Source organism: Engystomops pustulosus, chromosome 7, assembly GCF_040894005.1.
Source record: "Engystomops pustulosus chromosome 7, aEngPut4.maternal, whole genome shotgun sequence".
In the NCBI taxonomy this organism is placed as follows: Eukaryota; Metazoa; Chordata; class Amphibia; order Anura; family Leptodactylidae; genus Engystomops; species Engystomops pustulosus.
This window is the reverse complement of record NC_092417.1, coordinates 54,866,137-54,891,448: the sequence shown is the minus strand read 5'-3', so window position 1 is coordinate 54,891,448 and position 25,312 is coordinate 54,866,137. Positions and strand designations below refer to the sequence as shown.

At 44.9% G+C, this 25,312-nt stretch overlaps 2 long non-coding RNA genes across 2 annotated transcripts; both read right to left on the bottom strand.

Annotated features, from left to right (window-relative positions):
• Window positions 1-13,553: 13,553 nt before the first annotated feature.
• Window positions 13,554-15,390, bottom strand: LOC140069827 (uncharacterized). The gene is made up of 2 exons (XR_011848859.1): window positions 14,805-15,390; window positions 13,554-14,054 (listed from the first exon to the last, which is right to left on the bottom strand). It is a non-coding gene; the product is annotated as an uncharacterized lncRNA (long non-coding RNA).
• A 1,733-nt stretch (window positions 15,391-17,123) lies between these two features.
• Window positions 17,124-18,585, bottom strand: LOC140068779 (uncharacterized). Its single transcript, XR_011848555.1, has 2 exons — window positions 17,382-18,585; window positions 17,124-17,233 (listed from the first exon to the last, which is right to left on the bottom strand). It is a non-coding gene; the product is annotated as an uncharacterized lncRNA (long non-coding RNA).
• Window positions 18,586-25,312: the final 6,727 nt, after the last annotated feature.

Here is a 25,312-nt window from a genome sequence, read left to right as displayed (position 1 = left end):
TCAGGGCAGCGCAGCGCCGCCTCCAACTGCCCGCTCACCGACTGTTGTGCGACGTGCCCACGAGGTGGAATTCAACACTGACCATGTTATCCAGAGTTTACCAGCAGCGCCGAGCGATTGTAGACTGCCAGATGTCAACTTCCACCAGAACTGGTAGTCAGGTCAGTCAGCTTCCTCAAGTCTACAATGAGGAGTGGACGTGGATGTCTGATATCTGTCAGGTGCTGAGTAACTTTGAGGAGTCAACACAGATGGTCAGTGGCGATGCCGCCATCATCAGCCTCACCATCCCGCTGCTTGGCCTGTTGAAAAACTCTCTGATCAGCATGAAGTCGGAAGCTTTGCGCTCGTCACAAGAGACGGGGGAAGAAGATTCCCTTGTTGATAGCCAAAGCACCCTTAGGTCTGTTTCTCAGCGCATATCGGAGGAGGTGGAGATGGAGGAGGATGAGGAGGAAGAGGAGGAGAATGTTGGCGAGACACAAGAGGGGACCATTGTTGAGTCCTTCACTGTTCAGCGTGTATGGGCAGAAGAAGAGTAGTTGGAGGAGTTGGAGGAGGAGGAAATGGACAGTTAGGCCAGTGAGGGGAGTGAATTCTTACGCGTTGGTACTCTGGCGCATATGGCAGATTTCATGCTAGGCTGCCTATCCCGTGACCCTCGCGTTCAAAGAATTTATTCCAGCACCGATTACTGGGTGTTCACTCTCCTGGACCCACGGTACAAGCAAAATCTTTCCACTCTCATCCCTGCAGAGGAAAGGAGTGTGAGAATGCATGAATACCAGCAGGCCCTGGTGCACAAGCTGAAACAGTATTTCCCTTCTGACAGCGCTAGCGGCAGAGTGCGTAGTTCTGCGGGACAAGTAGCAAGGGAGAGTAGGCGAGCAGACAGCTTGTCCAGCACTGGCAAGGGTACACTTTACAAGGCTTTTGCCAGCTTTATGTCACCCCAGCAAGACACTGTCACCTGTCCCCAGTCTCGGCAGAGTAGGGCTGATCTTTACAGAAAGATGGTGAGGGAGTACGTAGCTGACCATACCATCGTTCTAAATGATCACACAGCTCCCTACAACTACTGGGTTTCAAAGCTGGACATGTGGCACGAACTGGTGCTGTACGCCTTGGAGGTTCTTGCCTGCCCTGCCGCTAGCGTCTTGTCCGAGCGGGTTTTCAGTGCAGCTGGTGGCATCATCACCGATAAGCGTACACGCCTGTCGACTGACAGCGCTGACAGGCTGACGCTTATTAAGATGAATAAAGCCTGGATTTCTCATAATTTCCAATCTCCACCAGGTGAAGAAAGCTCAACCTGAATAATTGATCCACTCCTCCTCCTCCTCATTTTCCTCCTTCTCCTCCTCTTTGTACAGTAAAGCAGAGGAAACTGGCTATTTTTTGACAGGGCCCACTGGCTCTAGCTATAGTACTTTATGCATTTAATTTTTCTGGAGGGCCACCTACCCGGTCCTCTGTTTTAAACAATTTTTGGGAGTGCCACATACAGGCACTCAATCTATTCAATTTTTCTGGAGGACCACCGACCCGTTCCTCTGTTTTAAACAATTTTAGGGAGTGCCACATACAGGCACTCAATCTATTCAATTTTTCTGGAGGGCCACCTACCTACTCCTCTGGTTTGAAAACTTTTTGGGACTGCCACATACAGGCACTCAATCTATTCAATTTTTCTGGAGGGCCACCTACCTGCTCCTCTGGTTTGAAAACTTTTTGGGACTGCCACATACAGGCACTCAATCGATTCCATTTTTCTGGAGGGCCACCTACCTGCTCCTTTGGTTTGAAAACTTTTTGGGACTGCCACATACAGGCACTCAATCTATTCTATTTTTCTGGAGGGCCACCTACCTGCTCCTCTGGTTTGAAAACTTTTTGGGACTGCCACATACAGGCACTCAATCTATTCAATTTTTCTGGAGGGCCACCTACCTGCTCCTCTGGTTTGAAAAATTTTTGGGACTGCCACATACAGGCACTATTCAAATTAAATTGTCTCCATAGCAGCCTCCACACGTTGTCTCCATTGCTACCTCCAAAAGTCGTCCATATAGCTGCCTCCATACATCGTCCCTTTATCAAACGAGGTGTGTCAGGCAGAAATTTGGGTTGTTTTCATGGATTCCACATCAAAGTTGTTAACTTTGTCGCCACCCAGCTGTGTTATCCACAAAATATACTAATAAACTTTTATCATTTACCAATATTATTTCAGCGCTTCTTGCGCATCTGTTTACATTCCCCTCACCCGCCATATCCCAAACTTATAAGAACGCTATTACACTTGATCTTATACAAAAGGTTCTTAGAAGTGCTGTTTGGGGAGTAGCCTAGAGACAGGGGCTTGGATTGGCGAAAGCTCGCCTGGCTGCGGAGCGCCAGCTCCATCCCAAGATCCAACTAACATAGTTTTAACTGCAGCACCTTTAATCTACTACTAGTTCACTGCCTCCATAATAATAATAATAATCTTTATTTATATAGCGCCATCATATTCCGTAGCGCTTTACAAATCATAGGAAACAAATACAAATGTAATGTAACAGAGCACAACATTTGCATGGAACAACAGGAGTGAGGTCCCTGCTCGCCAGAGCTTACGGTTTATGAAGATGATGGGGTAACACGAGGTAAAAGAATATTTAATGGTCAAGCCATTCTTCTTAGGGAATAGAACAAAATATAATAAATGGAATTGCTGTCGCTTGAACCACTCAGCCGTCATCTTATATACCAGGTCCAGGGTGAATGGGACTGTAGAGAAGTCTGGTGCCTGTTGGTTGCTGGATAACAGATGGGAGGACGACACAGGACGGGTTAGTAGAAGAGTTAAAACTTCATGCAGTTAATGAGTGTTATAGGCTTGCCTAAAGAAATGGGTTTTAAGAGCACGTTTGAAACTTTGGAGGTTAGGTATTAGTCTGATAGTCCAGGGCAGAGCATTCCATAGAATTGGTGCAGCTCTAGAGAAGTCTTGGAGACGCGAGTGGGAGGTCCGCACTAGGGTAGAGGTTAATCTAAGATCACTGGCGGATCTAAGAGCACGGGTTGGGCGATAGACTGAGATAAGAGAGGAGAGGTAGGGGGGTGCAGCATTATACAGAGCTTTATGGATGAGGGTTATTATTTTAAACTGTATTCGAAAGGAGACTGGCAGCCAGTGCAGCGACTGGCATGAACTGTAAGCATACATGGTCCCCTTATCAAACGAGCTGTGTCAGGCAGAATTTTGGGTTGTTTTCATGGCTTCCACAACAAACTTGTTAACTTTGTCGCCACCCTGCTGTGTAATCCACAAAAAATACTGGCAAACTTTTATCATTTACCGATATTATTTCAGCGCTTCTTGCGCATCTGTTTACATTCCCCTCACCCGCCATATCCTAAACTTATAAGAACGCTACTACACTTGATCTTATACAAAAGGTTCTTAGAAGTGCTGTTTGGGGAGTAGCCTAGAGACAGGGGCTTGGATTGGCGAAAGCTCGCCTGGCAGCGGAGCGCCAGCTCCATGCGCATCATGCGCTTCTTGCGCATCTGTTTACATTCCCCTCACCCGCCATATCCCAAACTTATAAGAACGCTACTACACTTGATCTTATACAAAAGGTTCTTAGAAGTGCTGTTTGGGGAGTAGCCTAGAGACAGGGGCTTGGATTGGCGAAAGCTCGCCTGGCAGCGGAGCGCCAGCTCCATGCCAAGATCCAACTAACATAGTTTTAACTGCAGCACCTTTAATCTACTACTAGTTCACTGCCTCCATACATGGTCCCCTTATCAAACGAGCTGTGTCAGGCAGAATTTTCGGTTGTTTTCATGGCTTCCATGTTAACTTTGTCGCCACCCTGCTGTGTAATCCACAAAATATACTGGCAAACTTTTATCATGTACCGATATTATTTGAGCGCTTCTTGCTCACCTCCTTTGGTTCCTCTCTGCCACCCATTGGTTTGAAGCCAGAGTCCATTTAGGGTATGTCGCCATGACACTCTCTAGCCTGCTGCCGCTGCCTCTGCATGCCGTCCCCTATAGTGTCAGGGTCAATTATTGGATGTTTTAGATGCTATCTAGCTTCATTCTGTCACTCTGTCATGGCCATGCTGTTGCCCATAATTTTGGCATAATGGTGCGATTAAGCAGCCTCAGAGGCATCCATGCATGCTGCCCCTGCTGTTTCCTGTCCATTTCCGTGGTGTTTCCATCCTTTTCTGAGGTTCCCAGGTGTTTGGCCAAGCTTCCCTGTGCAGAGCCTTGGTCCCCTTGAAAAATGCTCGAGTCTCCCATTGACTTCAATGGGGCTCGTTATTCGAGACGAGCACTCGAGCATCGGGAAAAGTTCGTCTCGAATAACGAGTACCCGAGCATTTTAGTGCTCGCTCATCTCTACTCTTTACCTGTTGGAAATATCTTTTTATATATATTTAGCTGGAGAAACAAGTATAACACTTTACCAATTAACCAAAATACTTCAAATATATTTCCAAAGGTGACATAAAATTTTCACCAGATGATGGTTACAACCCATCAAATTCTACTGGCTAAGAAATCACCTATAGATGTCCACAAATTAAGTTGTGTGTAATAATGAGCAATGAAACGGAAAGAAATAGATGTGCAAAAAGTAAGTCTTAACACCAGCTGAAATCTATTCATAATAAGAAAGCAATTCTGCAAAACAGTGAAAAACAATATCTGCTAGTACAACTTAAGGCATGTAAAAAGGTGTCCCATTACCAAGGTGCCACACAAGAACCATCTTATAATGGGTGAAACTCTAAGAGGTCTCAAGACCTTTGGAACCTTATTGTTGCAAAACACACTGACGGCAATGGCTGCAGAAGAATTTCTAAGCTACTGAAGGTTCAAGTGAGCACTTTTGGGGCCATAATCCTCAAACAGAATCATTCCACTATAAACTAGCAATAACCAGGTGCTTCCTGCGTGGTTTCAGACAGAGGATGGAAATTTTGTCAGAAGTGTTGTCCAAGAGCAAAGGACCACATGTGGTGATTTACAGAAATGCCTGGGATCGACAGGTGAATTTTTTCAAAGGAAACAGTAAGTACTGCATTCTACCTAAATAGAAATGTTTGGATGCCATAATACATTCCATGTTTGAATGCCAAAAGGTACTGCATTTTAAGATAAGATAATCCTTTATTAGTCCCACATTGGGGAAATTCAGAGTGTTACAGCAGCAGAGAGAGTACAGTACAAACAATGACAGAACAATATTAGGGATAAATGAACAAAATGAAAAAAAGGGATAAAAAAACAAAAGAAAAAGAAGACAAGTAATAATCGTCAGTTTGGTATTCAGTCTGTGGATGGGACCTGCAGGGACTGGTAAGGTGGTGAGCACAGCTTACTTCTCTTTGGGCCTTGTTTGTTGAACAGCCTATTACTCCAAAGCCCCATACTAACAGTGAAATTCGGAGGCGGGAACATCATGGTGTGGGGCTGTATTCCAGCATATGGTACTGGCAAACCATAAGCAAGGATTCATTGAATTGTTCTTTACCAAGATATTATTAATACAAATCTTCTGCCGTCTTCCAGAATTATGAAGATGAAACCAGGATGGACATTTCTCCAAGACTATGGGGGTCATTTACTAAGGGCCCGATTCGCGTTTTCCCGACGTGTTACCCGAATATTTCCGATTTGCGCCGATTGTACCTGAATTGCCCCGGGATTGTGGCGCACGCGATCGGATTGTGGCGCATCGGCGCCGGCATGCGCGCGACGGAAATCGGGGGGCGTGGCCGAACGAAAACCCGACGTATTCGGAAAAACCGCCGCATTTAAAAACCGAAAAAGTGTCCCTGGGGAGCGCTTACCTTCACCTGGTCCGAGGTGGTGCATTCCGGCGCGATGAGATGACTTTCAGCGCAGCAGCGCCACCTGGTGGACGGCGGAGGAACTACCTTCTTAAATCCCGGCCGGACCCGAATCCATAGCAGAGAACGCGCCGCTGGATCGCGAATGGGCCGGGTAAGTAAATTTGCCCCTATATTCCCAATAAACACATCAAAGAAAACTCTATATTGTTTTCAGAGAAAGAAAATAAAGCTGCTAGAGTGGCCCAGCCAATTACCTGACCTGAATCTCAATGGAAATGTATAGAAGGAAACAAAGCACAGAGTTCCTAGGAGGAGCCCACAGAACCTTTAGGATTTGAAGTGTGTGTAAGAATTGAAAATATCATCACCAACAAAGGAGAAAGTATGAAATAAATTTCAGTACTTGTGTTCAATACTTTTTCCCTGTGTCATTTCTCATTATTACACATTATTTAATCTTATAGACATCTATAGTTAGACATCTATAGATTTAGGGTTTTTTCCTACATCCGGTGAGAATTTCATGTTCTTTTGCACCTTTGAAATATATTGACTTTCACTTCTTTTGTATGCACTACAATATTAGCGCTCTATAGCGCTTTTTCATTTCCATGAGGGGCAGCAGATGATTAAACAGGTATTCCCAGGAAGACAAGATTCTTAAATATATTCAGGATAACAAAATAACACATCCTCTAATTCAGCAGCATGCAGAAACTTGTTCTACTAGATATAGACACATAAGTTCTTTATCCGGGAGGGAAGCATATACAGCAGCAGAGCTGATATTGAGTGTGTTATAGGTGAGTTAGCAGGGCTGAGAGTGTCATTGTGTTTTTTATCCATCTCATGGATCTCATCATCTTTCATCTCTCGTCTGTCTCGTCTCTCTTTCGTGTCAGATGCTAGTATAATGTTCAGAAAATAAATAAAAGAGTAAATAAACCTGCACCCTGATAATCTAAGCACATTGTCAGCACACTTTATCTCACAAAACTAAAGGAATCATGAATTGTCTGCTTAGAGAGTCCACATTCTGGAATCCAACACTGACCATCACTGAATGATAGAAGCTAACACAGCAATACAACTGAGTAAAATTGTAAAGTAAGGGGTTCAAAATGATCTTCATCACTTGGGGATTGAAATTTGAGAACTTTCTTTCATGGGCAAACCCCTTTCAGGATTATAATTTACTAAAACAAACATGTCCGGAGGGCTGACCATTCTTGTATAAATGGACTTGTTATCTGCAAAACATTTCAGCCCTGCGGCCCCCATATGGTTATTAATACACAACAGTTATAGAGCCAATTCTCAAAATTCAATTTATTTTTTCCAGCAAAGGCGATAATGTTGACAATGCCTTATACTAAGTGCCGGCATAAAAAGCAAGACTTCTTATTTTATTACAGATGCCAGGAGGAAGTATGACTCTGTATAAAGGGGGAATATTTTATTAATTCCCACCGCAGCTCTACATAAATATTAAATTGTTGACATTATATTACTGTTTACATCATTATCAGATGATTTTTTTTATTATTAACTTTCTCTCCATGACAGAAGATAACGCCGTACAGGAAGACTCAGTAAATATAATTATTCAGAGGTATGTTTACTGGAGAGGAGGAAATGTCTTCTATTAATATTTTGTTTGTCTTCTCACCTCTAGGGTTTAATAACAAGTGTCATCATTTCTTAACTACATCTACAATGGCTTTGCTTCTGTGGCAGAACAACACCTTGTATTGAGATAGACTTGAAAAGCAAATACTATTACTGTTCTAGGCTGGCACAGAGATGAGCGCCGCGGAAACATAGTGGTGTTGCCTATGGCATCATTTCGTGTTGATCGTAAGAAATGTACAGCAGTATTAATAGCAGTGGTGCGCAGAACTTTCTGCTCCTTGGGCTGAATAGGTAGATGAAACTCTTATAGATTTATATCTGGGGCTCAAACCCCTAATCATTGTAAGGTGACTTTCAAATTAAATGAGTCTGTGTCCAGCGCTGGAATTGACTAACTTGAATGAAAAGACAAGACCTGTCCTTGCAGGAAGTTAGCAAACAAGACTAATAATTTTATTGAGGGACCGACATTTATAGAAAACCATAAGGCACTTTACATAAGGCATGTAATTAGAAAAGCAGCAACTATAATTGGGTGTTCTCACCCAGGAAATGTAATACTATTGGATGTAAGCACACAAAGGAGTCTAATACTATTGGCTACATGCAAATACTGAAACTTCCCAGGTGCTCGTCTGGATACCTTCCACTAGGTAGTGCTAGTGAGCACTAAGTCTTTGTTTGCTGAGGGAAACACCCAAACTTAGTTATCACTACACAAAGTTATATGAAATGAATACTGAATCTTTAAAATGTCCGACAGTATGTAAGATGGCGTCTGAGTCCAGTGTAATATCTTTAACCCCTTCCCGACATTTGACGTAATAGTACTGCATGGCGGGAGGTGCGTTCCCGCAAAATGCAGTATTATTACGTCAAGCTTCTGGCCCCGGCTCCTGAACGGAGCCGGGGCCAGAAGCTGCGGGTGTCAGCTATATATTATAGCCGACACCTGCTTCTAACACCCGCAATCGGAGATTTCTCCGATCGCGGGTGTTAACCCCTAACACGCCGCGGTCGCGCTGACCGCGGCGTGTTAGAGGCATTTAAAGTTTAGTAAAGGTGAATCGGACCCCCCCGCGGCGCTTACCGGGGGGGGGGTCCGCTGCTCCGATCGCAGCCCCGGGACTGCCGGTGCCCGGGGCTGCGCGATCTTCATCCGGAAGCCGGGTCCCTGCCTTCTGGCAGGACCCGGCTGTAAGACACTGGGCATGCGCAGCATGCTCAGTGTCTTACATTACACAGTGCAATACATCTGTATTGCACTGTGTAACATGTAAAAGAGCTTGAACAAGTGATCAGAAGATCACTTGTTCAAACTAAGATGTCAGATACTGTAAAAGAAGTAAAAAAAATAAATAAAGGTTTTTTTAAAATAAAAATAAATAATAAAAGAAAGTGAAAGTCCCCCCAAACACCACATTTCCCTGTACACAAGTAATAAAGTATAAAAAACACTAAATCACAAAAAAACCCCACTTATTTGGTATCGCTGCGTCCGTAACAATCTGTACAATAAATCCTAATCATAATTGGACCCCCTCGTTGAACGTGGTAAAAAAAAAAACCCAAAAACTTGCCAAAAATTTAAACTTTTTATCAAATTGCTTTACAAAAAAAGTTCTATAAAGTTATCCGAAAAAGTTACAAGCACCAAAATGATACCAATGAAAAGAACAACTTGTCACGCAAAAAATAAGCTTACAACCAGCTCCGTCAACCAAAAAATACTTTAGTTATGCTGCTATAAAAATGGCAATACTAAAACAAATCCAATTTTTCAATTCTAGTTTTCCTTCAATAAAATTGGACAAATATAAAATAAACTATATAAATGAGGTATCACCGTAATCGTAGTGATCCGTAGAATAAAGATAATATATTATTGTTATGCTACAGTGAACACCCCCCCAAAAAATGCTAAAAATCCAAAACAAGAATTGATGATTTTATTTTCCTCCACATGTAAAAAGTTAATAAAATTGCTTCAATAAGCTAAAAACCCACTAAAATGAAGGTGATTTTTACAGTGCATCTCGTCTCGCAAAAAATAAGCCCTTATTTGTCTAAATTGCTTAAAAAATAAAGATTGTATAGCCTACTCCCAACGCGCATTGTTATAGAACGGTGCGGCGGGTAGTGACTTGCCAACACATTTCAGACACAGTGATCGGGGCAAGATGGCGGCTGTTCCTGACGGCCATCCATCCTGCCCCATGGAACAGAAGGGTTACGTCCCCCCCACATGATCGCTGCTACTGGCTCATCAATTCAGATGAGCCAATAGAAGCGAATTTACTTATGACGTCAGTAATACCGGTCACTATGTCTGTAGACACGGTGATCGGGGCAGAGTAGCGGCTGTTCCTGACAGCCACCAATTTTACCTTGCGGTCCAGAGGGGTTTTGTTGCCCCCCTCTGTACATGTTTGCCGCTATTGGCTGGTCGATTTGGTCCAGCCAAAAGCAGCAATATTCGTCACAATGGGCATCGCTAGGGTGAATAAGAGCAAAACTTGGCGATAATTCCCTACTAAAACGAAGATATGGTACAAAAGCGCTGGCCGTGCACATTGTACAGATTATGCTGTACAACTCTTACGTGCTGTTCCAATGTGCAGGTCCTGCTGTATAATTTCTCCGTTTTCAAGAGAAAGGTATTAGGAAACTAATATTGGGACAAGAAGGACGGGGCCCCAGTACCTCTGGTTTAGATGTTCCTGTGTTTTGCCAGGACAGCATTTTCCCGGTGAATTCTGCTGCTTCTAAAGGTAGGACTCAATAAAGAGTCTGTTACAAAAGAGGAGTTAGGATGGACACTACATACTAAGGATGGACACTACATACTACTAAGAGACCTGCGACAACTCCAGAGTGACAAAAGTTTAGTTGGTCCCCTGGTCTATTCTACCTCCTTATACACTAGACATTCACAATTCACGCCCAACCAGTTGTGAATTAATTTAGGTAAAATGAATAATTGTAACAACTGTTAGGTCACGTTGCTCCCTATACCCCTCCATTATTTCATAACGGGCGCCACATAACGGGCACTGAACTTTCCAGAAATAATTGCAATTTCCATCTTGGACTCCATTGCACATCACCTATATGTTCAAAATGCTCATTTCACCACGTGTATTACACTACACCACATATTACACCATGCTAAATTCCACAAGGGGTGTACATTCAACAATTAGGGTGACATTTTGGGTTTTCCTCTGTTTTGGTACCACTACGGCTCTCCAAATGTATCCTGACACATGTGAAGGATTTCTGTCAAATTTGGCCTCTAAAAGACAAACATCCCTCTTTTCCTCTACTGTGCGCCCATAAAGCATTTTATATGCACATGTGGGGTACTTCTACACTCGGGAGAAATAGTTTTACACCTTTTTTGGGGTTATTTAATATATGATCCCTTGTAGCTTACAAAAATTAGGGGTAAAGTGACATTTATAGGAAAATTTTCACCTTTTTAATGTTTAGGGCCTAATTGGATCATTCACCTGTAGGGGCAAATACATATATTACACATTGTGAAATTCTCTAAGGGGTGTGCATTCAAAAATTAGGGTCACTTTTTGGATTCTTGCCTGTTTTATACCACTAGGGTTCTCCAAATGCATGTCAAACATTTCTGTCAAATTTGGCTTCTAAAAGGCAAACATCCCCCTTTCCTTTTACTGTGCGCCCATACAACATTTTATATACACATGTGGGGTACTTCTACACTCGAGAGAAATAGGTTTACACATTTTGTGGGGTTATTACATTTTATTTATCCCTTGTGGCTTTAAAAAATTAGGGGTAAAATGACCTTTATAGGAAAATTTTTACCTTTTTCCTATTTAAGTCCTAATTAAATCAAACACCTTTACGGACAAATACACATATTACACCTTGCTAAATTCTCTAAGGGGTGTGCTTTCAAAATGGTGACACTTGTTGGGGTTCCGCTCTGTTTTAGTACCGCTACGGCTCTCTAAATGCATCCTGACACATGTAAAGGATGTCTGTCAAACTTGGCTTCTAAAAGTCCAACACCCCTCTTTCCCTTCTGAGCTTCACTGCTTACCCATACAACATTTTATTTGCATGTGTGGGGCAGTTCTGTGATTAGGAGAAATAGTTCTACACATTTATGGGGGTTGTTTCATCTTTTATCCTTTGTGGCTTACAAAAATTTGGGGTAAAAGTGACTTTTTTGAGAAAATTTTCACCTTTTTCCTTTTTGGGGCCTAATTGAATCAAACACCTGTTGGGGCAAATACACAAATTACACCTTGCTAAACTCTCCAAGGGGTGTACTTTCCAAAATGGTGTCTCATGTTGGGGCTTTCTACTGTTTTGGTACCATAATGGCTCTCCAAATGCATCCTGTCACATGAAAACTTTTTCAGCCATATTTGCCCTCCAAAAACGAAACAACGCTCTTTCCATTCCAAGTGCCCCCCTGTGCCCGTACAGCAGGGTACAGTGACAAAATGGGTATTGGCATACTCAGGAGGAATTGCCCTAAACATTGTAAAATGCATTTTCCTTTTTAACCCATTGTGAAGGTGAAAATTTTAGTGTTCAATGAATCTATAGTACGATAAAATTACATTTCTGTAATTTCACTTTCATTTATCTTTCACCCTTATGAAACGTTCATAGGGTTAACAAAATTCCCAAAGGTTGTTTTGAATATTTTGAGGGGTGTTGTTTCTAAAATGGTGTCATTTGTGGGGGTTTCCTGTCATGTGGGCCTTATAAAGTCACTTCTAACTAAATTGACCCTCCAAAAGTAGGTTTTGATGATTTTCGTGAAAATCTGAAAAATTGCACCTAAAGTTATAAGCCTCCTAACATCCTAAAAAAAGGAAAAGATGTTTTAAAAATGATGCCAAGTTAAAGTAGACATATGGAAAATGTTAGTTATCAAGTTATTTTAGTGATATGACCAACTTTCCAAAAAGTAGAAAATTTAGAATTTGGAAAACATAGTTTTTTTCAAAATTTTTGCCAAATTTCCATTTATTTCATAAATAAATACTAAAAATATTGATTAAATTTCTCAACCAACATGAAGTACAATGTGTCACGAAAAAACAATTTCAAAATCATCTAGATATGTTAAAGCGTTCCAAAGTTATAACCATTTATAGTGACACAGGGCAGATTTGAAAAAATGGGCCGTGTCAGGAAGGTGAAAAGTGGCTTCAGCGTTAAGGGGTTAACATTTCCACCCTTTTGAGCTTTGCATGGCCTGTAACTTTTGTCCAGGGTGGCCTCCTCAAACTCCAGGTACATACAGGTAGGCTAAGCCCTTACCTGCTGGACTTGTTAACTCTTCACCAGATCCCCTGGAGGCCAGTCACTCGGGGGTTACAGGCCTGCATACTCAAATTACATAATTGTGTTTCCATAGTTTATGGGTTTATTAACAGGCTGGTTCTTCAACAAGACGGTATCCTCCACACCGGCACTTCTCCTGTCATGGTTCTTACCACCTGGACGGCCATCTGGGACATGGTGGACTTGATGAGGGGGACCACACAACACGCAATAAGTGACGAGAGCAAAATCACAATCCCCAATATCACCCCCACTTAAAGGAAACCCTTCCAATCCCCCAACCACAAAGTGAAGGACAAAGTGTCCACCCCAGAGTTTCTCTCGAGTTCCCAGGACAGTCCTTCAATCTCTTCAAGTGCATGGGTAATGGATCCATAGGGGGCGATGTCATCCGGGATGTACACGCGACAAGCCACTCCCACCATCTTACAGACTCCTCCCTTCTCAGCAAGGATCATGTCCAAAGCCGTGCGGTTCTGGAAAGCATCTCGGATACAGTCACAAATCTCTGTTGATTACAATACAACCAGTTAACCCAACCAACATCTTTGCTCATAGCTCTCTGGGGAATAATGGACTCTAGACCTGCCCATATCTGATTGTGGGCCTTGTACTCATCTGGGACCCCCCTTGGTGCTCCCACTGTATCCATATAAACGTTGTCATCTAGGTGCTTCTCTCTTCCAGAATCCTTTGGGATTCTCTACCTTTACTTTATGTGTCTGATCAAACTTATCCCTGGGGATCACGAGGAAGGAATGCACAAACCTTATCACAGTACACTCACCTTCCCAGCCTCTAGGCCTGACCTGACTCTCCTATCCCCACAAATCCTGTACACATCAGACACTGCTAATACAGGGTTACCTGTGCTGTCAATGTTATAGAAGGTCATTGTCTTGTTGCACCAACCGTAGGTAAAGTCTCCTACCCTGGGGGCATCCTGGTCACCCCTATAGATACAGTGATAGTCATGGTTGGGGTGTCCCTGAGCATACAGTCAGTCAGAAGAGACCAGCTAGCAAGAAGAATAAGTACGTTTGCAATAGTAAGTGTGGGAAGCGTGCCGACTTCCCTCTAGCTTCACAGCCGTGGCACTGGTCAGCAGGACTTGGAAAGGACCATCTTAACGAGGCTTCAGACTCTCTCTCTGGTGTCTCTTTACCACCATGTAGTCTCCAGGCTTCAGGTTATGCATCCTGAGGTCTCTGTCTGGATCTGAAAAAGTAATCAGAAACACTTTTGCGGACCTTTTCCAAGGCCTGGCTCAACTGTATGGCATATTCCACTTGGTTTCCTAGTAGGAGCCTAGTCTGGGTGCATAGCCAAAAAAAAAATACTTCAAAGGGGGACAATCCCATCTTTCTGTTGGGGGTGTTCCTAACTGTATGGTGGGCAGCAGGAAAGCACTCGCACCATGGTTTCCCTGTTTCTTCCATGGCCTCCCGTATCTCTAACTTAAGAGTGCCATTTATTCTCTCAAACCCACAACTAATTCGGGAAGGGGTGTGCAGGGCCTCTTATACACCCAGGAGGGACAAGGCTTTAGGTTTTTACCTGTCCAGTGAAGTGGGTTCTGCGACCGGACTCTATGGTCTCCGGAAGTCCAAACCTGCAGAAAAATCTCACTCACCAACTTCTTGGCTGCAGCTCTGGCAGTAGCCTTGATCATGGGAGAAGCTTCTGGCCACCCTGGAAAGAGATCAATGCACATAAGCACGTACTCCTACGTGCCACTTTTGGTAGCTGGATAAAATCCATCTGCAGTCTTTGGAAGGGATACAGCGGCTTGGGTGTCACCTTCTGTGGGGTCTTTACCACCTTACCCGGGTTGTGGCGGGCACAGACTATACAGGCTTTCACTAGTCTAGTGACAGGGGTAGTAATGCCCGGGGCAAACCACTTATGGTTTATGAGCACTAGCATGGCCATTTTTGATGTGTATGTGTCTGTGGCTACTTGACTTACTGTCGGGTGCAGGGCTCTGGGCAGGCACACCCTCTCTCCCAGCATCCAGGTCCCATAGGCATCTGGGCTCCAGCTTTCCTCCACACTCCCTTCACTTCTGATGACTCTCGGGCCACCAGGGACTGGAACACCTGTGGATCAAACTTTTAGCTCAGAACTCACCGCTGAGACTTCAGGACAGTCTCTGGGCTCCATCTGTGCAGCTGCCTTTGCCATCCCGTCAGCCACATACTTGCCCTTGGCTTGTGGAGTTACCAAATTGTGTGTGCTTTTACTTTTACTATCCTCACCTCTTGTGGAAGTAAGAGAGCATCCATGAGCTCTTTAACCAGCGTGCCATGCTTAACGGGGTTCCCTGCAGAGGTGAGGAAATCTCTAGCCTTCCATATGGGTTCATAGTCGTGTTTAGACCCCAGACCTACACCTTGAGTATAGATGTTTGCCCTTTTACCTTCCACCAGCTGTAGCGCATCCCTGAGTGCCATCACTTCACCTCCAGCGCTGACCTGTGTGGAGGGAGTGGTTCTGCTTGTACTACCTCATGTGCGCCACTGACCACTGTATATCCAGTGTAGAACCATCTGTCTTCTCCTACAGACCTGGAGCCACCTATGAGAAAAAACTCAACATCTGCGTTACTCACCCTTCTCCCCCCCTCTCTGAATCCTGGAAGACTGGCGACAGAATGAAGGATTCAGAGCTGTGCACCTTATCAGTGTATCCTGGGGCATCAGGAGTGCACAGTGGAGTCTGAGCTGTCTGGCCATTGCTCACATGCTTGGGCTGTACTTGGGTGAGGACACTGTGCAAGGTATGTGGGGTTTGAGTTTGTAACTCACTGACCTTGCTGAGCAGATTGCTGGCTGCAGCTACTGACACCTGAGGGGCTCCCCTCATGACTGAGTCTAACCGGGCCTAATAGTGGGCCACTGGGGAGGCCACCACGTTCCTGGACTAGACACCTGTGGCCTAGATACTCAGTGCAAAATAAAATAAAAGTTCTTATCCAATAGGATGTGCCTAGGGCCGGGGCAGACAGGATTTGCCAGCTTAAGGCTATGGAGATCATCAATTGCCTCCTGACTAAGGGCAAATGGAGAAGAGGCAATTAAATTATCAAGGAACAACATCAGGCTGGAGGCAGCAGACCTTATCCCAGGCTGCAGGAGCTGGCCAGTCCTAGAAACATGTGCAGAGGCTTAGGGCCTCAGGACAGGGGCACATTCTGGACTGCCAGCTTTCTTTCCGCTGTCAGGTGTCTGCCTGTGGCTGAGAAGCAGTGGCCTAAGAAGACCACCTTCTCCTGGCAGTACCGGAGTTTGTCTCAGGAAACTTTACAACCCTTCTGGAACAGAAAACACATAAGGTCAATAAATGCATCCTGGCAAACAACAACAGTAGGTCGCCCGCATACTGAAAAGGAGGACATCCAGTAAGGGGCTAGTCTGCCAGTCACTCCCTGTAGGGTTGTGTAGTATGGAGTACTGGCTGGGGGAGTTTTACCCCCCTTGTGGGAATCTGCATCGGATATACTGAAATACTACACTGGTAAAGGCAAATAGGTACTGGCAATTCTCATGTAGGGGCACAGAGAGGAGAACATTTGCCAACAGGGAAGAGTTCTACAATGAAAGGCACTAACTCTATTTGGGGGGGGGGGCTTACAGAAGAGGGGGACTGTTCTTGCTGACATCCTTGTCCATTACCACCCCCCTTGTCCCGCCCTGTTGGGGCCGTCTACGTTTCCTAGAGTGTGTCTCTTTGTATTCTTATCACAAGCAAATTCCTTTAAGTCTTTTAGATTGTCAGCTCTGTTTCCCCCACTCAACACAGATGCTTTCTGTGTGCTTCAAGGCCACTTCTCACAGACATAGATAAGACAAAACAAAGCCCAGCTTCACAGAGATCTCACCCTGATTAACTCTTTCAACTCCAGAAAGCAGGTACCAGAGACATTGCAACACTTTTTCTAGTAATTTTTCTGCAATTGTCAAGATCAAATAAGTTTAAAAATAAAAAATAAAATAAACAAACAGCGTTGCACACTCAAGACCCTTAGCAAATGTTTGAAATTGGTGAAAATATTCACCTGCCGGCATTTTTTTTCAAACGTCCGCCAGGATGCCTCAAGGGTGAAGCTGCTGCTATCCTAGAACCAGCCTACAGTGTAGAGTTATAGGCAATTAACTTTCAGGGACTTGAAGGGAATATACTGTCTTAAGATGGCCACCACTAAAAGATGGTAGGGCGTGTCATCTTCTCTAACCCCCCAGATACGGGGTTGGAGTCTAAGAGGGTGCTGGTCTGCATTCCAAAAGATTTTTTTTTTTTTCTTTTTTTTTAATGAGCACTCTCTAGGATTCCTGTCCCTCTGTCCTGGTCCGTCCGTAGTCACTGGTCTAAGTCTCCAGTAATCAACCCCATCCACTCTCCTTTGTCATTAACTCTCTACTTACATCAAAACAACCTTCTGCCTGGGTGTGCCACTTTTTGTCTTTGAGCCAGCCACCATTTTCATCAAGTGCTGTCTCCTACCTCTGCACACTAACATACCCAAAAACTTCAATACCTCATAACTTCCTTTTACCCACTCTCTACCTTTCCTGTGTGACACTATGTCAGTCGCCTTTTTAGGTCTGCAGTGTCCAGCTACAGTCTTACTTTGCTCACTACCCATTTTGTGGAATCTGTGGAATACCTGATTCTGTTCAAGGGCTATAGATATCCTCCGTACATACAGCTCCAGACTACCCCGCTAACTATCAGTAAGTACAAATTAGAGACCTTCACACAATATTTCAGAAATCAAGGAGAACCCTCAACTGTAAAATTCCCGTCAGTGTCCTTCCTGCCTCTACTGTCCTTTCCGCATCACGGGGCCGCATCAATCCCGAAGGAATGATACGTAAATTTGGCCAGAATTTGTCTCTGCAAACTTCCAGATTCTATCCGCGCTTACATGAACAAAAATCTCCACCATCACAAACTTTCTGAACTACATCAACAATTCACAAGAGGGCACTGCAGACCTTTTTCTACAACATACATAGTCACGTCCAGTCTCTGTCAGTCAATCACTTTACAAGAGATCCTTTATCACAATTAAAGTGAACATACTATTATATATGTACATATAAGGCAAAGTACATAATATCACACAAGGAGATGACCTTACCCAGTCCCTTTCAGCCAGTGAAACAGAACTACAGTCAAGGTAGACAAAAATAGACTTGACTTACCCCGACGAGCGCTCATTGTCAGTTCTGGTCACTGGCCGCCTGGACTCTTGCGGAGGTCACCTCGATGGTTAGATGTCCATAAAAGTATGGCCACCCAGGAAGACGCCAATTCTTATAGATTTATATCTGGGGCTCAAACCCCTAATCATTGTAAGGTGACTTTCAAATTAAATGAGTCTGTGTCCAGCGCTGGAATTTGACTAACTTGAATGAAAAGACAAGACCTGTCCTTGCAGGAAGTTAGCAAACAAGACTAATAATTTTATTGAGGGACCAACATTTATAGAAAACCATAAGGCACTTTACATAAGGCGTGTAATTAGAAAAGCAGCAACTATAATTGGGTGTTCTCACCCAGGAAATGTAATACTATTGGATGTAAGCACACAAAGGAGTCTAATACTATTGGCTACATGCAAATACTGAAACTTCCCAGGTGCTCGTCTGGATACCTTCCACTAGGTAGTGCTAGTGAGCACTAAGTCTTTGTTTGCTGAGGGAAACACCCAAACTTAGTTATCACTACACAAAGTTATATGAAATGAATACTGAATCTTTAAAATGTCCGACAGTATGTAAGATGGCGTCTGAGTCCAGTGTAATATCTTTAACAAAACCTTTAAAGAAAATCTACCGTTCATTTCCACTTCATTAACCAATAATGCTGTTGCGTAGATCCCAGGAGCATGATTTAACCGGTTAAGGACCGAGCCCTTTCCTGTTTTTTCATTTCCATTTTTCACTCCCCACCTTCAAAAATCTATAGCTTTTTTATTTTTAGGGAAAGGGGGTGATTTGAATTTTTAGGGGTTTTTCATTATAATTTTTTTTTCTTTTTTAATATTTTTCGAAATAGCCTCGGGTCTTCGGAAGACCCGAGGCTACCATGGAGATGGATCGCCGCTCCGCGATGATGTCACGGGGAGTGACGATCCTAGGCAAGATGGCAGCAGCGATCGCTGTGATAAAACCCGCGATCGGTGCTAGCACTGATCACAGGTGTTACCGGTTAGTCTTTGCTGCAATATGCAGCAAAAACTTACCAGCTATGGAGAGGGCTCAGCCCGTGAGCCCTCTCGAAGCAGCGGGACCTGACCGTCACCGTGAATACACGGTGGGCGGTCACAAACTAGTTAAACTATGATTTTATCAAGGCTTGTACGTAAGAAAACTAGCGTACAAGCCCTGTAATTGATGCAATTCGTGGCACTTGCCCGGAATTGTGCCTATATACCCCTCCCCCCAGAAGGGGGTGTGCCTGGGGAATTCCAGCCTATCTGTAGCCTGTACCTGTTCAGGCGTAGGCTATATCAAAATTCTAAGCCAGACTCAAAGGTCAGAGTCTCCTGATAAATACGGCAGGGAGGGGTGCAGAGTGGAAATTACATTATAGACTGGTGTACCTAGTGCCAGTGATTGATAAATCTCCCCCTATATGTTAATATGGACCTCTTCTCCTGTAGTTTATTTTAGAAATGAATGTTATTTTTATGACAATGAAGCAAAAGTGGTTTGGGTAGGGTCAACAAAACCACTCTGGGCTCTGGGGGCTATGGCTATTACACAATCCCCCCAAAAGCACTTCTTACTTTTTGATACTTTTGATAAATCTGCCATTGTTCCTCTAGATGTGGGGTCTGGAAGCTGCTCCCCCAGCAGGTGTGAGGACCTCAGAAGTGATGGATGTCACCTTTTTGCCATGTCTTGCATTTATGTAATTGGAGGATTGTGCAGGCACTTTGGCAGAATTGGTAGACACTGGGGGAAAATGCCACTTTTTGCCATTTTGAAAAATCAAAAAAATTCTATAAAAAGTGATCCAAAGGCCATACAGTCCTCAAAATGGTAGCTATGAAAATGTAATCAAAAGTCGCAAAAGATGACACCACACACAGCTCTTTACAATGAAGTATGCCCTCCTGCTGCTGATTGAATCCCCTTTGGCAATTTCCCTCATGAGTATTCCTTCCCCCATGCCATCCTGCTACTGTATTATAACAGAAAGTTCTCAGAAGGGAATCATACAGTATGTATGATCCATAAATTATCGTGCACATTACTCCAGGCCAGGGAGTTTGGGACACTAATAGTGGGAACTGTCTAGGAAAAATAAAAAAAAAAATACAGAACTCACCTTCATCCCCCTATTCCTCCTGGGTTCTATTCTGTGCATGGAGTAATGTTCCCAGTGCTGGCAGCGTAATGATGTCACAGGCTGGAGGCGCTGGGGGGCTTACTTCCCATCCCGTACTGACAGAGCAGGGAAGTGTCTGTGTGTCACTTCATACTCTGTCCCGCAGCAGCATCGGACAGCAGCTCCAATGCAAGTCTGCAACAGGGTGCCGGGAGCAGACTTCATCCACGGGCAGCAAGCCACCCTCCCCCATATAAATGAACGCTGATGGTATATTTATGACATGGTGCCTGGACAGAAGCTGTCACAGTTCATTATATTACTGTAATAGCCCCAGCCCGGGCCCATATCTGCCAACGGGCCTGGTCCCAGTTACACTCCCTGCGACCACGATAATTACGCCCTTGACTGTAGGCAAAAAGTATAATAACAGTCTTTGGTCAAAGTCTTAGATTTTTATATGCTCTTCCAGTTTCATTAACTCAGGTTGTGCTGTTACAGAGATGATTCTGCTGTCCCCTCCGTAGCAGTGCTGACCTGCCATGAGCCTTCATAAGACAAAAACAAGTACCTCAAAATTTTACAATATGGTTACTCCCTGCTGTATACTGATAGGATACAATGTGAAGATTTGAATAAAGTTATAAGTAGAGATGAGCGAACATACTCGTCCGAGCTTGATGCTCGTTCGAGCATTAGTGTACTCGAAACTGCTCGTTGCTCGGACGAATACTTCGCCCGCTCGAGAAAATGGCATCTCCCGCCGTTTTGCTTTTTGGCGGCCAGAAACAGAGCCAATCACAAGCCAAGAGACTCTGCACTCCACCCAGCATGACGTGGTACCCTTACACGTCGATAGCAGTGGTTGGCTGGCCAGATAAGGTGACCCTGGAATAGACTAGCCCCTGCCCGCGCTGCTCGGATCATTCTGTGTCTGGATGCCGTTAGGGAGAGAGCTGCTGCTGCTGCAGGGATAGCGTTAGGGTGTTATATTAGCTTACTGTTAGGTAGGAGTGAGTCTACAAGAACCCAACAGCCCTTCTTAGGGCTACAATAACGTTATACTTTTTTTTTTTTTATTTGCTTGTGGCTGGGCTTGCTGGCACTCGTAGTGCAGCTAGTACCATATTGTGAGGAATTTGCAGGGGGACTTGCGACCGTTGTGTTTAGCTCTTAGTGACACACATATCCACCTCAAACACTGAAGTGGGACAATTTATTAGGGGTTTGAGTAGAATTAGGCAGAGTCTGCTGATTTTTTTTTTTTTTTAGCTGTATTTCATTTTATAGCTCAAACTTATCTTGCAAAGCAGTGTGCTCTCATTGTAGGCTACAAAATAGCCATAGGAGAACCCCAACGGCTTACTTAGGCCTACAATAGCGTTATATTTTCCTTTTTTTTGTTTGCTTGTGGCTGGGCTTGCTGGCATTAGTAGTGCAGCTAGTACCATATTGTGAGGAATTTGCTGGGAGACCTGCGACCGTTGTGTTTAGCTCTTAGTGACACGCATATCCACCTCAAACACTGAAGTGGGACAATTTATTAGGGGTTTGAGTAGAATTAGGCAGAGTCTGCTGATTTTTTTTTTTTTTTACCTTTATTTCATTTTATAGCTCAAACTCATCTTGCAAAGCACAAAATCCAGTTGTGTGCTGTCAATGTAGGTTAGAAACTAGCCATAGCAATAGGATAGCATCGTTTTGTTAAAAAAAATAAAAAAATAAAAAAAATAAACACAAAATTTTTTTTTTTTTCAAGTTTACACTTTGATTTGGAAAATGTTTAACCCGAGGGCTAGGGGTAGAGGACGAGGGCGTGGACGTGGGCGTCCAACTACTGCAGGGGTCAGAGGCCGTGGTCCTGGGCGGGGTGAGACACCACCTGCTGGTGGGGAAGCAGGGGAACGCCGCAGAGGTACACTCCCTAGGTTCATCATGTCTCAAGTTACTGGGACTCGTGGTAGAGCACTGTTGAGGCCAGAACAGTGCGAAGAGGTGATGTCGTGGATTGCGGACAATGCTTCTAGCCATTTGTCCACCAGTCAGTCTTCCACGCAGTCCACCCATGTCACCGAAATCGGCACTCCTCCAGCTCCTCCACCTCAGCCTCCTTCCCCCCAGTCTGCCCCCTCCCACCAAAATTTGGCATTTGAACCGGCATACTCTGAGGAACTGTTTTCTGGACCCTTCCCACAGTCACAAACCACTTGTCCTGCTGCTGCTGAGCTATTTTCCGATGCCCAGGTTTTCCACCAGTCGCAGTCTGTGGGTGATGATGACATTATTCACGTAGTGGAAGAAGTGTTTAAAGAGGTGTCGGACGATGAGGAGACACGGTTGTCAGACAGTGGTGAAGTTGTTGTCAGGGCAGGAAGTCCGAGGGGGGAGCAGACTGAGGGATCGGAGGATGATGAGGTGACAGACCCAAGCTGGGTTGATAGGCCGGGTGAACACAGTGCTTCTGAGACGGAGGCGAGTCCTATAGCAGAACAGGTTGGAAGAGGCAGTGGTGGGGCCAGACGGAGAGGCAGGGCCAGAGCTGGTGCATCAGCGCCAAATGTTGCCCATAGTCAAGCTCTCGTGGCGAGGGCTAGATTTTCAGAAGTCTGGAGGTTCTTTAAAGAAACACCGGATGACCGACGGACTGTGGTGTGCAACCTTTGCCAAACCAGGATCAGCAGGGGTTCCACCACTACTAGCCCCCTGCCCAGGACCCCGGCCCAAACACCTCCCATGCGAAAACCCCATCTTCGCCTCCACGATCCTCCACAGCATCCACCAGCGTTCAGCTCTCCATACCCCAGACGCTGGAGCGCAAAAGGAGGTATAGCGCAACCCACCCACACGCCCAAGCCCTCAACGTCCACATCTCCAAGTTGCTTAGCCTGGAGATGCTGCCCTATAGGCTGGTAGAGACCGAGGCCTTTCGAAACCTCATGGCGGCGGCTGCCCCTCAGTATTCGGTCCCCAGCCACCACTACTTTTCCCAATGTGCCGTCCCAGCCCTGCACAAGCACGTGTCAGAGAACACCCTCCGTGCCCTGACCAACGCCGTTTCTGACAAGGTCCACCTGACCACGGACACGTGGACGAGTGCTGCCGGGCAGGGCCACTATATATCGCTGACGGCACATTGGGTTAACTTGGTGGAGGCTGGGACCGAGTTTGACCCTGGGGCTGGTCATATACTGCCGACGCCGAGGATTGCGGGGCTTACCTCGGTCCAGGTCTCAAAGGCCTACTATGCCTCCTCCTCCTCCCACCCCTCCTCCACCTCCTCCTCCGAATTACCATCCGTGGGCATGGCGCCATCCATCAGTAGCTCTAGGCACAGCAGCAGTGCCATCGCTAAGCGACAGCAGACGGTGCTCAAACTGCTGAGCCTAGGCGATAAAAGGCACACCGCCCAAAAGTTATTACAGGGCATCACGGCGCAGACTGATCTGTGGCTGGCACCGCTGAACCTGAAGACAGGCATGGTTGTGTGTGACAACGGCCGTAACCTGGTGGCAGCTCTGCAACTCGGCAGACTGACACATGTGCCATGCCTGGCCCATGTGTTAAATCTAGAGATGAGCGAACACTAAAATGCTCGGGTACTCGTTATTCGAGACGAACTTTTCCCGATACTCGAGTGCTCGTCTCGAATAACGAACCCCATTGAAGTCAATGGGAGACTCGAGCATTTTTCAAGGGGACCAAGGCTCTGCACAGGGAAGCTTGGCCAAACACCTGGGAACCTCAGAAAAGGATGGAAACACCACGGAAATGGACAGGAAACAGCAGGGGCAGCATGCATGGATGCCTCTGAGGCTGCCTAATCGCACCATTATGCCAAAATTATGGGCAACAGCATGGCCATGACAGAGTGACAGAATGAAGCTAGATAGCATCTAAAACATCCAATAATTGACCCTGACACTATAGGGGACGGCATGCAGAGGCAGCGGCAGCAGGCTAGAGAGTGGCATGGCGACATACCCTAATTGGACTCAGGCTTCAAACCAATGGGTGTCAGAGAGGAACCAAAGGAGGTGAGCAAGAAGCGCTCAAATAATATCGGTACATGATAAAAGTTTGCCAGTATATTTTGTGGATTACACAGCAGGGTGGCGACAAAGTTAACATGGAAGCCATGAAAACAACCCAAAATTCTGCCTGACACAGCTCGTTTGATAAGGGGACCATGTATGCTTACAGTTCATGCCAGTCGCTGCACTGGCTGCCAGTCTCCTTTCGAATACAGTTTAAAATAATAATAACCCTCATCCATAAAGCTCTGTATAATGCTGCACCCCCCTACCTCTCCTCTCTTATCTCAGTCTATCGCCCAACCCGTGCTCTTAGATCCGCCAGTGATCTTAGATTAACCTCTACCCTAGTGCGGACCTCCCACTCGCGTCTCCAAGACTTCTCTAGAGCTGCACCAATTCTATGGAATGCTCTGCCCCGGACTATCAGACTAATACCTAACCTCCAAAGTTTCAAACGTGCTCTTAAAACCCATTTCTTTAGGCAAGCCTATAACACTCATTAACTGCATGAAGTTTTAACTCTTCTACTAACCCGTCCTGTGTCGTCCTCCCATCTGTTATCCAGCAACCAACAGGCACCAGACTTCTCTGCAGTCCCATTCACCCTGGACCTGGTATATAAGATGACGGCTGAGTGGTTCAAGCGACAGCAATTCCATTTATTATATTTTTTTCTATTCCCTAAGAAGAATGGCTTGACCATTAAATATTCTTTTACCTCGTGTTACCCCATCATCTTCATAAACCGTAAGCTCTGGCGAGCAGGGACCTCACTCCTGTTGTTCCATACAAATGTTGTGCTCTGTTACATTACATTTGTATTTGTTTCCTATGATTTGTAAAGCGCTACAGAATATGATGACGCTATATAAATAAAGATTATTATTATTATTATTATTATGGAGGCAGTGAACTAGTAGTAGATTAAAGGTGCTGCAACTATGTTAGTTGGATCTTGGGATGGAGCTGGCGCTCTGCAGCCAGGCGAGCTTTCGCCAATCCAAGCCCCTGTCTCTAGGCTACTCCCCAAACAGCACTTCTAAGAACCTTTTGTATAAGATCAAGTGTAGTAGCGTTCTTATAAGTTTAGGATATGGCGGG